Consider the following 14,765-nt stretch of genomic DNA (forward strand, 5'->3'; position numbering starts at 1 on the left):
CCTTTTATAGATGAAGGGGTCGGATTTACAAGGATGAGGGCTCTACCTTATTCTTGTGGCTCACGTCTACCCAATCCTCCTTCTTCATTCTGATGAGTGCGAAGGAAGATAAGTGCCTACAATACTGTCGATGTCTCTATAGAATGTCAGGTTGATCACAGAACGTTGGCCTGCGTAGGGTATAGGCTGTAGCATAGTGGTTTTGACTTATTAGCCTCCCCTTGCCTTGCTCCGCACGCCTTCTGGTTCTTGTGAGTCTTCGTCGGAGGGACGAGGGGTTGGGATCCGGCATAATGCCGTGGTCAAGGCCTTCTGACTTGGCAGACCTGAGGGGTCGGGAAGCGGGCACCGCTCCCTTGGGTCCATAGCGTGGTGACAAAAAATCCGTCGTTCGTGGAGATAGTATATCCTTTTCTGGAGCGTAGCGGTTGTTGTATATCTTCGTCGGGTTCCATGTCCTAGGGCTGAAGGCGACGCCTACAACTCTACAAGGCGAGGAGCACGCACTTGTACAACCTTTCGGGCTCTACGACGTCCAAAAGGGTCTAAAGCACCTGTCCTGTCATCCCCTGGCAGTACTTTTCCTGCCAGTACGCAGGGTATGGTCCTTGGAGCCATGGTTGACCTGAACGTCTTGTCTTGCCCCGTACTTATCATCTTGAGGGAATGGGGAGAAGTTGTTAGGTAAGATGAATCCAATCTTTCGATATGGAGCAGGGTGAGACTCGTTCCTTGCCGTCGGGCAAAACGGAGACCAATTCCTATCTCTCGGGTGAGACCGACCTCACCCCTCCAGGGTCAGGCGAGGCAGAATCTATCCCTCAGCCCTTGGGCGAGGCCGAGCTCGCCCTAAAGGCGTCGGGCGAGACAGAGTTTATCTCTTAGCCCTCGGGCGAGACCAAGCCTGTCCCAAAGGTGTTGGGCGAGACGTAGATTAACCCTAAGCCCTCGGGCGAGGCAGAGTTTATCTCACAAAGGCGTCGGGCGAGGCGGAACCAAACTCCTGTCACTCGAGTAAGGGATGAAACGACGCCCTTATGCGTCCAAAAGTTTTTCACGTTCGGTGGTTATTGGTTTCACCTTCTGGGGTACCCCGGTATTAGGTCCCCAACAGTAGCCCCCGACCCTCTAGGTGATTCGAGTAGAACCGCCTGGAGGGTGTTTTTTATGACTTCGTCGAAGTTACTTTGCCAGAGGGTGCGCGCGAGCGCACCCGATGGGTGTAGCCCCCGAGCCCTTGGGTGATTCGAGTAGAGTCGCCCGGGGGGTTGTATCGGTCCCTTCACGGGTAAGACTGAAGGACTTAGTTTTTTGTCCACCGGATGTTTTTCCGAGCGGGTCGTGGCATCTCGTTCGCTAGGAACTGATTCAGAGCTGACCTAACTGGTGCCCTTGATTTCGGATCGTTCACGGATCCTTCCTTAGTTGGGCCAGCCACCGAGCTTTTGGGCCCTAGGTGGGCCAAAGAGAAAAGAAAAGGCCTTCGTGGCCTACGTTTCCCAGGTGGGTAGAGAGTCCGGATTTGTCTCGGGAAGCCGAACCGTCCGCCGAGATTTTTGGGGTGAGAGGATAGGGACTGTGGGTGCGTGTCCCGTGATGTGACATGGTGGCGCGCGTGGCAGGCCCGGAGATCGAGGCGGACGGTTGCCCTTCTCATGTCCATCGTCCCGTATAAAACCATGGGGTTCACCCCCAAGGTTCCGTATTTCGCTCCCCTACCTTTGCGTTCTGAAACATCCACCGCCAATCGTCCCAGCCTCCTGCACCCGCATCGCCATCGTCGACCGGCTTGCGTTTGTGTTGCAGTTGCCATCAAGCTCGCGCCTGCCCTCCTCCCCTATTGCTTTAATAGAGTTATGGGACAGATCTAGCATCACCTCCCAGCGTCTGGAGGGCCTCGTTCGCCATGGCCTTCTCCGCCCACTGTCCGCCGTCCAGGAGTGGCTAGTACCTGGCAACGAGGACGAGCCGGTGCCGCCTGAAGGGTATGTCGTCTCTTTTGCCATCTTCCATGAGCGGGGATTCGGGGTACCCGCGCATAGATTCCTTCGGGGGCTGCTGGATTACTATGAGGTAGAGCTGCAGCATCTAACTCCTAATGGGATTCAACACATGGCAGCGTTTGTTGCCCTGTGCGAGGGTTTCCTGGGGATCAATCCCCATTTGATCTGTGGCGGTATTTCTTTAACATTAGTTTGTCGAAGAGGAAGATTGGGGGGAAAGATGTGAACGCGCCGATGGGATGTGCCAGCATTCATCTGCGTCATACCAAGTCGAGGGGTTACCCATACATGCATCTAGCGACATCGAACAAGGGATGGCACTCGCAGTGGTTTTATGTTAGGGATGATGTGAGTGCCACCCTACCGAAGTACACTAGACGTCTTATTGTGGACGTTCTGGAGTCATGGGGCTAGGGTGTCCAGTCCAAAGACAAGAAACATATCTCTGACCTTGTTTCCGCTCTCCAAGCCCTGAAGGATCGGGGTGTAAAGGGGACGGGGATTATCGGTGCCTACCATGCGAGGAGGGTGGCACCACTGATGGTGTGTGTGCTTCCCCTGCATCAGATGATGCCTGGGATATCGTTCGAGGGGACGGTGCTCGTTGACGAGGCGCTCCCTTTCTCGAAAGTGGCGCAGCACATTAAGGAGGTGACAGAGCCGATGAAGGATTCTGTAGGCAGGGTCCTCGACATTGTGTATCCGGTGCCCAGACACCCCCCAATATGGTCGGAGCCTGGATTCTTTGAATTCGTAAGCCCTCTTTTCCCGTGCTCTTTTCTTTTTCCTGGATCTCCATTTTTTAACACTTGCTTTGTGATGTTGGGACCAGCCGAGGGGGCTGGTCTTCAAGGACAGTTCGGTTCCAGTGCTAAAGGACAAGGTCGTGGCGGCGGCGAATCGACTCACGGCCGAGCGGGACAAGAAAGCAAGGGAGGAGATGAAGAAGGCAAAACGATTGAAGCAGGAGGCACAGGATCGGGGAGAGGACGTGAGCAGTGAGGACGACGACGATGATGATGATGATGATGATGACGACGAGGTAGCCATTGGCATGGATTGGGGCGTCCTAGAGGACGAGGACACGCTGACAAGTGGCCACCCATCCGTGCAGGGGCCCTTCCCTTTCCACATGGAGGGAAGTGAATCGATGAGGTCGGTGGAGGCCGGTGAGTTCGCCGCTTCACATGGCGTGCCGGCCGAGGACCGGTGGATGGGGGAGGGCAGGCTTGCTACCGCCAACCCCAAGGAGATGATGGAGGGGAGCGGCTCTGGTGCCGCGTCCAACGAGACGATGGAGGGGAGCGGCTCTGGTGCCGCACCCCATGAGACGATGGAGGGGGGTGGCTCTGGTGCCGCGCCCAACAAGATGATGGAGGGAGGCGGCTCTGGTGCCGCACCCGACGAGACAATGGAGGGGAGCGGCTCCGGTGCCGTGCCCCGTGAGACGATGGAGGGGGCGGCTCCGGTGCCGTGCCCGATGAGACGATGGAGGGGAGCGGCTCCAGTGGCGCGCCCGATGAGATGAACCCCCCTACCCCGGAGCAGGGGGCAGGCTTGAAACGGTTCCTCCCAGATGAGTCGGGGCAGGGATCTGGGGATCCGTCCCCAAAATGCTTCCGCCGGCCGAGGACGTCAACGTAAGCTGCTGATTCCCCTGCTTTCATCCTTTTTCCATTTCTATTTTGACTTAATGGTTATTACCTTTGTGTAGGTTCTTGCAGATGGGTCACCCCCTGGGGCTGGCACCCAAGAAGAGTCTCGCCATTCAAGCGGGACAGACGGCGTCGCCTGGAGTCACCCCCATTTTGGGCAGGAGTGGTGTCGACGTCAGGGCCGCGTTGGCCGACCCGACGATGCCCGTGGTGGCTCCCACACCTGTGGAGGTTACTGAGCGAGTGGTCTCCTCCATGGTAGATGTGGAACAGCCGGCCGAGGGCCGCATACCGCCGGTGGAGGTGGTCATGACCGCTCCAAGCCAGGATCAGTCGGGCATAGTCGTGGTGGCGCTCGAGGGCGTAGTGCAATCCGCGCCACCAGGGGCCCAGGTGGATCCGCTCGTGGCGCTCGAAGCGACCCAGAGGGAGGAGGGTCCAACCGGAGGGTCCTTGAGTGCGGCGATGGTGCCGCACAGGGTTAGGAGGGAGCTGCTCTCAGCCCCTTTGTCAGGTGGAAGCCGCTCCCCCGCGCGGGGGGAGCCGCCGCTTCAGTGGATGGCCACCCAGGACCCAACGCCAGCTCTGTTCTCGCTCGATGATCATTCTGAGAGCATGGAGCGGGAGGGTCTTGACATCAGAATTTTGACCATGCTGGAGGCCCTGGACCAGGCCAGAGGAGCCCTGCATGAAATTGTCATTCCTACTACCCAGGTACTTGCCTGATTTTCTTCTTTCTCCGCATGTTTTTGTGTTTTCGCATTTCTGATTCTAGTCTTTTTCCTCTTCGGGTTCTTATTGCTCGTAGCCGGAATAAATCTTGCTTCCTCCGCGAGTAGAAGGCGGAGTGGGATCGCCTCTCCGAGGAGGCCCGGCTGTGAGCAGACATGGCCGTACAGCTTGCTACCGCCTAGGAGCGAGAGGCCCAGGCACGTCAAGATATGGAGGAGGCCCACAGGATGTTCGAGTATTTGTCGGCAATGTCCAAGCTAGATGGGGAGGAGATCGCCAAGCTTCAAAAGGAGCGAGACGAGCTGTTGCAGAGGAATGCCACGGCCAATGAGAAGGCCGGCGAAGTCCTAAAGGAGCTGGAGATGGAGCGGGACCTCCGGTGGAAGGCCGAGAGTAGGGCCATGGCCCTCCAGCAGAAGGTGGACGAGGACGTCGAGGTGGTCCGCTCTCTCCGGGCGGAGCTCGGTGACGCGGTGAACCAAAGGTTGAGCGCTGAAAACGTCTCCGTCAAGCTAGAAAAAGAGGCTGCCTATGCACGAAGGGCCCTTCAGGTTGAGAGCGATGAGCACGATCTTCTGCAAGCTACGGTTGGGGTGGTCCTTAATGCCCTGAATGTGATGGAGCCGGTGGAGACCAGCCCGCTCGCGGCTCGTGTCGCAGGTATCACGGCTCGGGTGGGCCAGCTTGAGGAGAGTGCCTTTCACGCCGGGATCACCCAGGCCTTCACCGTCGCCCATGCTCATTACGAGAAGGAAATCAACCTGAAGGTGATGAGCGAAGGCTTCCCGTCCACCTATGAGGATGAAGAGCTGGAGGAAATGGAGGAGATGGTTGCTCCCCTTGCGAAAAACCTGGCAGACAATCTGAAAGAGATGGTTCTCCCTCTGCGGGAGTAATTAGTCGAACAATTTTTAGAACAACTTATATGTAATATGTGGACAAGTGTTGGTATTTTTCGAGTCTGGACGCGGTTACGTGATTTTGCGTTGTAATTTCGTTTTGTTTGATTTTTTGCGATCTTACCAATCTGTTCCCCTGAATTATGTCGCTGGTCATGATGCGAGGAGATTGTTTCAAAAGAAAGAAAGGAGGTAGCCATACCTTAACCAGCCCCCGAGTAAGGTCCGACCCCCTGCATTTGCTGGGGTCAGGGGTTACTGGAGATCGGAACTATGGTTTTGGTGATAGGGTCGACGAAGTCCATGGATGACATCGCAATATTCCCCGCCTTGTCTTCCAACAGAAATCCCCAACTGGGGATTCTATGGGCTCGGCAAGGTGGGGCCTTCGAACCTATGTCCCTGTATTGATTGGCTCGAGCCCCCGAGCCTTGTTAGGGTCTGATAGGGGTCGGCCGTTATTTGCATAGTACCCCGTCCTCGGTTTTCGCAATCGGAGGGGCTGAGTGAACGACACTTGCCTCGACAGCTCGAGTATCGCGCTCAACGAGCTCACTAACGGGTACGTTCATGTGGAATCCGGGTCCATCATTTGCTGATGGGGTCGGCAGAGCCCTCTGGTGGCACTCCACAACTTCTTAACCCGCCTCCCGACAGATACCCAAGCCGTTCGATAGGCTCCGGTGGCCCGATGGCCTCTCCTCGATGGAGATTCTGTGGGTTTGGCTCGGGGTTAGAATCGAACGAGAAAAGGTCGAGACGTCCCTGTCCGCTTCTGAGCGGAGTCAGGCAGGGCCGCTGGGGCTTGTCTTGGTTATTTCTCCCTGGCTCTGTTTGGCATGAGGCGGCCTCGAGCCCTTCGTGGACCGACCTTCGAACCTTGGCCTGTGGTCGCCTATATCAAATAAGGCGACGGCCGTTTTGTGATGCAACACGAAGCGTTGGGATGTTTTGCATATGTATAATATAATCGAAATGAAGGTGGGGTCGGTAACGTTACCGTGGCGGTATGAGTGACGAAAAGCTCCTACCAAATGTGTCCATGCGGGGTTTGGACCCTGATGTTCACGATGAGGTTGGAGTAACCTGCGTAAGAATTGCTATTCTTTGTTTTTCGTATCTCGGTGGCGATCCGAGCCATTTAATTAACTTGGGCAGCCTAACAGCTTCTCCTTTGGGAGAGACTCTGTAGGCGGACCCCTCTGAACCCTTCTTGAGAAGGCAGACATTGAAGTCGGAGACGCGAGGGGCATTTGAGCAAGGTTTTTCTGGTGAACAGAAACACCGTAGCTATCGAGGCGTAGGGTCTGCTAGTTCGTCCAGTTTTTACTCAAAGTTTTATGCTCGTATTTTGCATCCTTAGTTTCAAGTGTACGGAGGGGGTCGGGTGGGGAGGATGTCTAGACTGGTAGACATCCTCGGTAGCCCCCGAGTGATGTTCGTGTTCCCGCCGTTTGACGGGGTTGGAAGCTTGAGAATGAATTTTAACGCATAAAGTAAGAAAGCTGAGATGCTTATCTTTCTTTGGACGTTTGTTCATCGTCTCTTCTGGGCAGAATGGTCGGCCCAGGAGATCCAAAAAGGTCGTGCCGTCGGATCGTCCCGTGGTCCTGCATAGGGAGGCGAAGGGTTGTCTACCTATGTGGGCGCCTTAATTGCCGTGGCCAGAGTGGGTCAGTGGCGGGCCATACCCAGGCAGTGTTCAGTTTGACCAGGGAGGACGCCTCATCAACCGGGGCGCGTCCCGTCAGTTTTGGCGCGTCCCCTCAGGTATCAATCAGCATTGATTTTGTATTTAAAGAGGAGAAGGGAGAGGGTTTTTTGTCCAACCTTTCGCCTTTCCTTAGCTGCGCTGGCTCCTCTTTAAATAGGGAGGGGGAGGGGAGTTCTCATCCCACCTCATCTTCTGCCACCGAGCCGCTATCTCTCCTTCTTCTTCCTTTCCGCCGAATGCGTTCGTGCGTCGCAGCGGTTCCTGAGTGAGGAAGAGTAATGCCAAAGAGAGAGAGAACTTACAGATTCGCTCGTGAATCTGGAGCGTGATGTCGAGCCAGAGGTTATCCAACATAGATGAGATGGTGCGTGCCGCCCTTGCTGAGGAGTCACTGCTACCGAAGGAGAAGAGGCGCCGGTGGGCGTCGTACGTCGTCGACTGCGCCGTCGTCCGCTGTGCTCCTCCTTTGGTGGGAGGCGTTTCCTGCCCATACGCCATTGTCAGGGTTGTGGCTGGGGATGATGGCGTAGTCCCCGAATGCCCTGGCGGTGGCGTTGCTGTCGAGGTTGTGGCTGACGATGATGGCGTAATCCCCGGATGCTCCGGCGGAGGCATCGCTGTCGGGGTTGCGGCTGACGACGATGGCGTAGTCCCTAGACGCTCTGGTGGAGGCGTCGCAGATGGTGGCGCCTTTGAGGATCCAGCGAAGCGGCGGGATATCGGGATGTCGCTGATGGAGAGCGTGGCACGGCGACTGCAGTGGACGAGCTGGCCCATGTACACGCCCCGGGCGTCGCCGATGGAGAGCGTGGCGCGGCAACCGTAGTAGACGAGCTGGCCCGTGTACATGCCCCGGGGGTTGCCGATGGAGAGCGTGGTGCGGTAACCACAGTAGACGAGCTGGCCCATGTACATGCCTCGGGCATCGCCGATGGAGAGCGTGGTACGGCGACCGCAGTAATACTTGTAGTAGAGCTAAGCAGAGACTGTAATGAAATAACTTTGTGGGGAAGCCCTCGAGTAAACAGTCCTCTGAATTTATAAGTATATTGTTCCTTTTTGTAATGAAATCGCTTTGTAAGTGACGAATTTGTGCAAAAAAAGAACAAAATTACATCCTTTGCTTATGGCAAGCAATTTTTATCTTTCTCCTTTCTGTAGGAATGATTTTAGTGTTTTCCAACCCTTCTCATGGTCTAAGTCATAAGAAGCTAGGAACGTGGGCGAACTAATTCTGGTTGAACTGGTGAGCAAAGAGGTTGCAGCCACTGGGGTGTGGGTGTCTCGCAGTCCTACCAGTTGTATTCAAAATTGGTTCCCAAAATCTTAGCCCTTGGGACTCGTTTATGAGGCGAATGGAAAACTTAGAGAATGTTTGTAAATATAACACAGGAGGTTGTTTGCAAGTGTAATACTTGTATTACATATGTCATATGTTACGATCACGCGCTAGCCCCCGAGTGAGGTCTGACCCTTCACAATTTGCAGGGGTCGGAAGTCACTAAGGATCAGGGTTTTGTTATGACAAAATCTGATAAGGAAGAGCGTAAGCTTATTTTAAGGATAGAAACGACGTAGCTGCTCGATGTTCCAGGCATTGGTGAAGACCTTGCCGTTGATGGTTTTCAACCGGTAGGCGCCTGGGCAAAGTACTTCCACGATGACATAGGGCCCTTCCCAGGGTGGGGAGAGTTTGTGGCGGTCCTTGTTGCTCTACATAAGACGGAGGATGAGGTCTCCGACGTTGAAGGCTCGACCCCGCACTCGTCGGCTATGGTACCATCGCAACGCCTGCTAGTACTTAGCCGAACGGAGGAGGGCGATGTTGCGGGCTTCATCTAGCTGGTCCATGGCTTCTTGGTGAGATGCTTCGGCCCCCTGTTCGTCGTATGCTCTGATTCTTGGTGCTCCGTAGTCGAGGTCCGTTGGGAGAACAGCCTCAGAACCATAGACCATGAAGAAAGGTGTGTAGCCGGTGGCCCGGCTAGGAGTTGTCCTTAGGCTCTAGAGCATGGCCGGGAGCTCAGCTAGCCAGCGTGCGCCGAATTTGTTCAATCGGTTGAAAATTCTAGGTTTGAGGCCCTGAAGGAGCATACCGTTTGCGCGCTCGACCTGCCCGTTCGTCCAGGGGTGTGCGACGGCTGCCCAATCGATCCGAATGTGTTGTTCATCACAAAATCGAATGAATTTCCTACCGGTGAACTGCGTGCCGTTGTCTGTGATGATGGAGTTCGGTACTCCAAAGCGATGGACGATGTCGAGGAAGAACAGCACGGCTTGCTCAGATTTGATCGTGGATATAGGTCGAGCTTCAATCCATTTTGTAAACTTGTCTATGGTGACAAGCAGGTGGGTAAAGCCCCTGGGCACCTTTTTGAGTGGCCCAACCAGGTCGAGCCCCTAGACCGTGATGGGCCACGTGATGGGGATCATCTGGAGAGCTTGGGCTAGGAGGTGTGTTTGCCGAGCGTAGTACTGGCACCCTTTGTAGGTGCGTACAATTTGCTCGACATCAGCTACTGCGGTGGGCCAGTAGAAACCTTGTCGGAATGCATTCCCAACCAACGTTCTTGGTGCGGCATGATGACCGCAGACTCCACCGTGGATGTCGCTCAGCAGGAGTTTTCCCTGTTCGCCAGGAATACAGAGTTGCAAAATTCCGCTGTGACTCCGTTTGTAGAGTTCGCCTTCTACAAGAACGAAGGACTTGACGCGTCGTGCGAGCCGTCGGGCTTCTGTCTTGTCTACCGGTAGTGTGTCATGGAGGAGGTAGTCGAGGTAAAGCGTTCTCCAGTCATCGGGAGGGTCGGACTCCACTGCTGGGTCCTCTTCAAGCTCCATGACCTTGGGGTCGGGCGGAGCAGTTGGCGGATCGGCCCCTAGGGTTGGACTAGAAGGGCCATCGTCGGCTTGTTCTAACCCCACGTAGCGTATCGAGGGTTTGTGTTGGTCACTGGCAAAGACGCCAGTTGGGACTGGCTCTCAGCCGGATGCTGCTTTTGCGAGCGTGTCGGCTGCTTCATTGAGGCGCCTGGGGATGTGATTGAGTTTGAGGCCGTTGAATTTGTCCTCTAGCCGTTGGACTTCTTGATAGTATGCCTCCATCTTGGCGTCGTGGCAGCATGACTCTTTCATGACCTGGTTGATGACCAGCTGAGAGTCACCCCTGACGTTGAGGCGTCGGATGCCTAGCTCGATGGCGATTCGTAGGCCGCTGATGAGCGCTTCGTATTCTGCAGTATTGTTTGACGAGGGGAAATGGAGCTGAACCATGTACCTCATGTGGATCCTGAGGGGAGATACAAAGACTAGTCTTACTCCGACGCCCTTCTTCATCAGTGATCTGTCGAAGTACATTATCTAGTACTCTTGATCGACGGCCGCTGGTGGCATCTGGACCTCGGTCCACTCCACGATGAAGTTAGCTAGTACCTGAGATTTGATCGTTGTTCAGGAAGCATAGGAAATGCCCTGATCCATCAGCTCGAGTGCCCACTTTGCAGTTCTTCCCGTAGCGTCATGGCTACGGACGACCTCGCCGAGGGGGAACGACGTCACTACTATCACGGGGTGTGACTCAAAGTAGTGGCGTAGCTTCCTTTTGGTGATGAGGACGGCGTAGAGCAGTTTCTGGATTTGGGAGTAGTGGGTTTTGGAGTCGGATAACACCTCGCTGATGAAATACACAGGGCGCTGCACCTCGAAGGCATGCCCCTCTTCCTCTCGCTCTACTACTAAGGCGGAGCTAGCCACTTGGGTGGTGGCCGATATATACAGTAGGAGGGATTCTCCGTTGCATGGAGGAACTAAGACCGGTGGTTTAGTTAGAAATCGCTTAACCATGTCAAGCGCATTCTGAGCCTCGGCCGTCCACTCGAAGCGGTCAGCTTTCTTTAGGAGTCAATAAAGGGGGAGTCCTTGTTCACCGAGGCGTGAAATGAATCGGCTGAGGGCGGCGAGGCACCCTGTGATCCGCTGAACCCCCTTTATGTTTTGGATCAGGCCCATCCTTGTTATGGCTGATATCTTCTCCGGGTTGGCTTCGATGCCACGCTCAGAGACAATGAAGCCGAGCAGCATGCCCCTCGGGACCCCAAAAACACATTTTTTGGGATTGAGTTTGATGCCGTTTGCCTAGAGTTTTGCAAAGGTTTGCTCCAGGTCAGCGACAAGGTGGTTAGCTCGTTTGGTTTTGACTGCGATGTCATCGACATAGGCCTCAATGGTTCGCCCGATGAGGTCTCCAAAGTAATTAAGCATACAGCGCTGGTACGTTGCCCCAGCATTCTTCAGACCAAATGGCATTGAAACATAGCAAAACGATCCGAAGTGGGTGATAAAAGATGTCGCAAGCTGGTCGGACTCTTTCATCGTGATTTGATGGTAGCCAGAGTATGCGTCAAGGAAGCAGAGGGTTTCACACCCCGAGGTGGAATCAACTATTTGGTCTATTCGTGGCAAAGGAAACGGATCCTTTGGACACGCTTTGTTGAGGCCAGTATAATCGACACACATTCTCCATTTCCCGCTCTTTTTTCAGACAAGAACAGGATTTGCTAACCACTCTGGGTGGTATACTTCCTTAATGAATCCTGCGGCCAGTAGTTTGGCTATCTCCTCACCGATGGCCCTGTGTTTCTCCTCGTCGAAGCGGCGCAGGCGTTGTTTCACCGGCTTGGAGCCCGGGAGGATCTAGAGAGTATGCTCGGTGACCTCCCTCGGGATGCCCGGCATATCCGAGGGTTTCCACGCAAAGATGTCTTTGTTGGCGCGGAGGAAGTCGACAAGCACGCTTTCCTATTCGGAGGAGAGCGCGGTCCCGATATGGACTTTTTTGCCCTCAGAGTTGCTGGGATCCAAGAGGACCTCCCTGGAGCCTTCTGCCGATTCGAACGACCCGGTTGATTTCTTTGCGTCGAGTGCCTCTTCGACGACCTTCTCCCTGAGGGTGGCGAGCTCTTCGGAGGCGATGACTGTGGATGCATGTCCGCAGCTTTCGACCTCGCACTCGTAAGCGCGCTGGAAGGAGGTGCCGATGGTGATGACCCCGTGGGGGCCCGGCATCTTCAGCTTCAGGTATGTATAATTGGGAACGGCCATGAACTTCACGTAGCATGGTCACCCCAGGATGGCGTGGAAAGTCCCCGAGAACCCCACTACATCGAAGGTGAGGGTCTCAGTCCGGTAGTTGGACCGATCCCCAAAAGTGACAAGCAAGTCGATCTGCCCCAGTGGTACGGCTTGCCTACCAGGCATGACACCATGGAAAGGTGCTCGGATGGGACGGAGGTTCGTTCGGTCGACACCCATCTCGTCGAGCGTTTTGGCATACATGATGTTGAGGCCGCTGCCCCCATCCATCAGTACTTTGGTGAGCCACTTTGGACCGGCGATCGGATCGACGACAAGCGGGTACCTTCCCGGGTGTGGGACGACATCTGGATGGTTAGTCCGATTGAAGGTTATGGCAGATTCCGACCACCGAAGGAAGGCTGGCGTGGCTGGTCCGGCGGTATAGACCTCGCGACGCGCGACCTTCTGGCGGCGCCTGGAGTCATAGGCCATTGATCCTCCAAAGATCATGAGGGCGCCGTTCAGTGTTGGGAAGGCGTCGTCCTTCTCCTCTGCATCATCTGTGGCGGGAATAGGTTCCTTCCCCTGCTCCCCTTTGTTGAGGCCCTCGGCCAAGTATTTGCGCATGAGGCCGCAATCATTGTATAGATGCTTGGCCGAGAAGGCGTGGTTTGGGCATGGCCCCTCGAGCATTTTCTCAAAGTGGTTCGGAGTGCCTTCCGCGGGCTTCTGGCCACCTTTGCGGTCGGCAGCGGCCACGAGCGAGTTGTCGCGCCGTTGCTTCTTATTTTTCTTTTTGGCGAGACGGTTGGAGGCGCCTTCGCCGGCGTCCTCGTCCCGCCTCATCTTTCTGTCGGAGCGATCAAAGATGGCTCCGACCGCCTCCTCTCTAGAGGCGTGACTGGTGGCGATGTCTAGGAGTTCCTTGGTAGTTTGCGGGCCCCTACGTCCTAACTTGTGGACCAGGGATTCGCAGGTTGTTCCGAACAGAAAGGCTCCTATCACGTCGGCGTTGGCGACATTAGGGAGCTCGTTGCACTGTCGAGAGAAGTGCCAAATGTACCCACGAAGGGTTTCATCGGCCTTCTGGCGGCAGTTTTTGAGGTCCCATGGGTTTCTAGGGCGTTTGTACGTGCCCTGGAAGTTGCCCATGAAGATCTCCGTCAGATCCGCCCAACTCTAAATAGCATTGGACGGTAGGTGCTCCAGCCATGCTCGCGCTAAATCGGCCAAGAACAGCAGGTGATTGCGAATAATGAAATTGTCATCACTCGCACCACCGGCCTGACATGCAAGCCGATAGTCTTCGAGCCAAAGCCTGAGATTTGTTTTGCCAGAATATTTAGGGATGTTGGTAGGTGGTTGATACCTTAGGGGGAACGCAGCGTTGAGGATGTGTCGGCCGAAGGCCTGAGGGCCTGGCAGGCCGGGACTCGGGCTCCGGTCCTCGTTGCTGTCGTAGCGTCCGCCACGTCGGGGATGATAGCCGCGGCGCGCTGCTTCTCCATCGTCGCCGTGGGCACATCTCCGAGCATCGATGATGCTGCGTACATCGCGGCCATGGCCGAGGCATTGATGTACTGGGACGACGGAGGGCTGCCTACCGGCTGGCGGTGTTTGGTGAACGGATGCATCCTTGGTGGGATGCACTAAGGGCGTGCGCTGGCTGGTGTTGGGTTCGCGTCATCGAGACAACGAACTTTCTGCCTGCTGTGCCACTGCACGCTCGAGCAACGTGCGAATTTCTCGGCGAGCGCGGCGATCCTCGGACGTTGTGGCCTCTGGAAGGCCATGCAGCAAGGCGGTTGCTGCGGTGATGTTCTGGCTGGCTCAGGCAAAGTGAGGAAGGGCCCCATCGTCGGTGAGGATCCTTTGGTGTACGGCGCAGGATGTGGCGCCCCCCCCATCTTTATGGCATTCAATCTCGCGATTGATGTCCGCGTACTCCCGAATGAGCCCCTGCCCGACCTCATCGATCTCTTGCTGACGAGCCCTCAGCTGCTCCATCCTTAGGCGAGATGGGGCTGTCATCTCTTCCCCGGATCTACTGTCAGGGTTGTTTGTAGGGGTGACCTCTTCCCTAGAGGCACTTTCGACGTGACCTTCGGGGGTCTGCATCATGAAGCATTCCCGGGAAGGGTGGTGGCTTCCCCTACTGGAATTCGAGCTAGAGAATGATCCTGGCTCCTCGTTGAGGAGCCCATAGAGGGTCTCCGTATTGTGCTCAATCGTCCCCACAAACTCGATGTCCGTGGGTGACTAAACCATACGTAGCGCCTGAAGGCGGCCAGCGGTTGCCGCAGCGTTACGGAGACCGAACGAAAACGCCATCGGGGCGCTCCGAACGGACCCTTCTAGACACAGGGTGGCGTTGTGAGAGGCCTCCCTTGGTGACTGGACTCCCAGGGAGTTGCCTGGTGGGCCCTCAAGCCTAAGACGACTGAGGTTGATGGAAGGGAGAGACGGGGGTGGCTAAGTGAGTCAGCGCCAGCTCTCCTTCTAGTGTGATGATGAAATCCAGGTCGCCGAAACGCACGTGTGCGCCCGGGGCCCAGCTGATTGCATGGGTGGCCATCCGAGGCCTGATTTGGAACGCGTAAGCTCCCCTACCTGGCGCGCCAACTGTCGGTGTTTCGTACGAGCACCGACAAGTAAATTTATAGTAATGCACGTTAGGCTCGGATGGTGC

The sequence above is a fragment of the Miscanthus floridulus genome, chromosome 11, assembly GCF_019320115.1.
Source record: "Miscanthus floridulus cultivar M001 chromosome 11, ASM1932011v1, whole genome shotgun sequence".
Taxonomy (NCBI): Eukaryota; Viridiplantae; Streptophyta; class Magnoliopsida; order Poales; family Poaceae; genus Miscanthus; species Miscanthus floridulus.